The 3475-nt window shown below is 43.0% G+C and overlaps 1 long non-coding RNA gene and 1 pseudogene across 2 annotated transcripts in view; one reads left to right on the forward strand and one right to left on the reverse strand.

Moving 5' to 3' along the window:
- LOC108316366 overlaps positions 1–3475 on the reverse strand; it is a 12131-nt gene that overhangs the window by 7981 nt on the left and 675 nt on the right. The window lies entirely within an intron of this gene.
- On the forward strand, positions 7–3380 carry LOC108316364 (annotated as a pseudogene). Its single transcript, XR_005203042.1, has 2 exons — positions 7–2037; positions 2580–3380. The product of XR_005203042.1 is annotated as a pleckstrin homology domain-containing family A member 5-like (transcript).

The following is a 3475-nucleotide window of genomic DNA, read 5'->3' on the forward strand; positions in this document are numbered from 1 at the left end:
GACTTACGGGATCACCAGGGGCGGCCGAGTCTTCTTCACCAACGAGGAGGCCAAGAGCACCACCTGGCTGCGCGCGTCACCGGCGAGGCCGTGGCCACCGGACACCGGCGGCAGAGCACAGATTTGCCCACTGGCTGGGAAGAAGCATGTACCTTTGAAGGTGCGAGATACTATATAAACCATAATGAAAGGAAAGTGACCTGCTAACATCCAGTCACGGGACAACCATCACAGGACAACTGCATTTTTGTGGTGAATGAACAGACTGTTGCAACCATGACATCTGAAGAAAAGAAGGAACGACCTATGAGTATGATAAATGAAGCTTCTCACTATAATGTGACTTCAGATTACGCAGTGCGTCCAATGAGCCCTGTAGGCAGAACTTCAAGAGCTTCAGAAAAAGTTCATAATTTTGGAAAGAGGTCAAATTCAATTAAAAAGAATCCTAATGCACCAGTGGTCAGACGAGGTTGGCTTTATAAACAGGACAGTACTGGCATGAAATTGTGGAGGAAACGCTGGTTTGTGCTTTCTGACCTTTGCCTCTTTTGTTATAGAGCTGAGGAAGAAGAGGGTATCCTGGGAAGCATACTGTTACCTAGTTTTCAGATAGCTTTGCTTACCCTTGAAGATCACATTGATCGCAAATACGCTTTTAAGGCAGCCCATCGAAACATGCGGACCTATTATTTCTGCACTGACACAGGAAAGGAAATGGAGTTGTGGATGAAAGCCATGTTAGATGCTGCCCTAGTATAGACAGAACCTGTGAAAAGAGTGGACAAGATTACATCTGAAAATGCACCAACTAAAGAAACCAATAACATTCCCAACCATAGAGTGCTAATTAAACCAGAGATCCAAAACAATCAAAAAAACAAGGAAATGAGCAAAATTGAAGAAAAAAAGGCATTAGAAGCTGAAAAATACGGATTTCAGAAGGATAGTCAAGATAGACCCTTAACAAAAATTAATAGTGTAAAGTTGAATTCTCTGCCTTCTGAGTATGAGAGTGGGTCAGCCTGCCCTGCTCAAACTGCACACCACAGACCAGTCAATTTAAACAGTTCTGAGAACAAAATAGTCAATGTTAGCCTGGCAGATCTTAGAGGTGGAAATCACTCCAATACAGGGCCCTTATACACAGAGGCTGATCGAGTCATACAGAGAACAAATTCAATGCAGCAATTGGAACAGTGGATTAAAATCCAGAAGCGGAGGAGTCATGAAGAAGAAACCAGAAGAGTAATTTCTTACCAAACATTACCAAGAAATATGCCAAGCCACAGGGCCCAGATTATGGCCCGCTACCCTGAAGGTTGTAGAACACTCCCAAGAAACAGCAAGACAGGGCCTGAAAGTACCTGCAGTGTAACCCCTTCTACTCATGACAAGACCTTAGGACCTGGAGCGGAAGGGAAACGGAGGTCCATGAGAGATGACACAATGTGGCAGGTCTACAAGTGGCAGCAGTGTCCGTGTTATAACAAACAGAGCACCCTCCCTCGACACAGTTCTTTGAGTAATCCCAAAACCATGGTTCATACTTCTGACCAGACAATGCACTCTGTTCCCACATCACCTTCCCACGGGTCAATAGCTGCTTATCAGGGATACTCCCCGCAACGAACTTACAGACCGGAAGTATCTTCACCAGTTCAGGGAGGAGATGTGACAATAGACCACAGACACAGTGCCCACCACCCTAAGCATGTCTATGTGCCTGACAGAAGGTCAGTGCCAGCTGGACTGACTTTACAGTCTGTTAGTCCCCAGAGCCCCCAAGGGAAAACACTATGACAAGATGAAGGTAGAGGCACATTATACAAATACAGACCTGAAGAAGTAGATATTGATGCCAAGTTAAGCCGATTATGTGAGCAAGATAAAATGGTGCATGCTCTGGAAGAGAAACTTCAGCGGCTCCACAAGGAGAAATACACATTTGAGCAAGCTTTGCTATCAGCCAGCCAAGAGATAGAAATGCATGCAGATAACCCAGCAGCCATTCAGATGGTGGTGTTACAAAGGGACAGTTTAAAAAATGGACTGCTTAGTACATGTCGAGAACTTTCTAGAGCCATTGCCGAATTGGAACGAGCATGGAGAGAATATGGTATGTTAGAATACAAAGTGACTATTACCAGGAAGCAGATACAAGAGCAGCTAGATCACCTTGGTGAAGTTCAGCCGGAAGCAGCAGGAATTCAGCGAGCACAGACTCAGAAAGAATTTTGACTAATTCAAGATGTCATGGAAGGACTGAGTAAACACAAGCAGCAAAGAGGTACTACAGAAATAGGTATGATAGGATCAAAGCCTTTCTCAACAGTTAAGTACAAAAATAAGGGTCCAGATTATAGACTCTGCAAGAGTGAACCAGAGTTAACAACAGTGGCAGAAGTTGATGAATCTAATGGGGAAGAAAAATCAGAACCTGTTTCAGAGATAGAAACTTCAGTTGTTAAAGGTTCCCATTTTCCTGTTGGAGTAGTCCCTCCAAGAACAAAATCACAACACCCGAATCTTCGACAGTAGCTTCATAGGTAGCCTTGAGGAGAACTAAGAAGATGGTGGATCTAAGAACGGACAGACCAAGAAGTGCAGTGGAGCAGCTCTGTCTGCTGAAACTACTCGACCTAGGATGACTGTGGAAGAGCGGATGGAAAGAATGAGAAGACAGCAAGAAGCGTGCCTGAGGGAAAAGAAAAAAGGATTAAATGTTATCGGTGCTTCAGACCCATCACCCTTACAAAGCCCTTCAAATTTAACGGATAATCCATTTAGGACTTCTCAGATTCAAAGGAGGGATGATAACATTAAGGAACTGGACACTGTCATTAGAGAAAATGATGTAAAGCCAGACCGTGAAACTCCTGCAGCAGAAATTGTTCAACTAAAAGAAGATGAACCCCAAAATGTGGACTTTGGCAAAGAGTTAAAAAAAAAACTGAAAATATTTCGTATCAAATGCTTTTTGAACCTGAGCCAAATGGAGTAAATTCTGTGGAAATGACAGATAAAGAAAGAAACAAAGAAAAAAATGCCTTAGGATGTTATGTACAGCCCTCAGGATGAAACACAAATCACAAATTACAAACCAGAAGACCATCTTGAAGAAAATGCAAAGAACAATGCTGACGAACAGGAAGAAACTGTTATTTCTTACGAATCAACGCCTAAGGCTTCTAGAGGAAATCAAACAATGAAAGTGAAAAGTCTTTCCCCATCTCCTGAGTCCTCAGCATCGCCTGTTCCATCCATTCAGCCACAGCTCACATTTCATGTGTGTGTAGTCTCAGAAGAACTATATTGACTTCTGTTGAAACCATTCAAAGCTAAAGACGTGGACCTTCAGCAGTGTAAGAAGATATCGTACAGATTTTTAATGTGCAGTCTATTGCCAGAGCTTACTTAGTTGCTGATTTCCAGATTTCGATGTTTCTTAAGTCTAGGTGAATTTCTTTTTTTT

The sequence above is a fragment of the Cebus imitator genome, unplaced genomic scaffold, assembly GCF_001604975.1.
Source record: "Cebus imitator isolate Cc_AM_T3 unplaced genomic scaffold, Cebus_imitator-1.0 Scaffold187, whole genome shotgun sequence".
In the NCBI taxonomy this organism is placed as follows: domain Eukaryota; kingdom Metazoa; phylum Chordata; class Mammalia; order Primates; family Cebidae; genus Cebus; species Cebus imitator.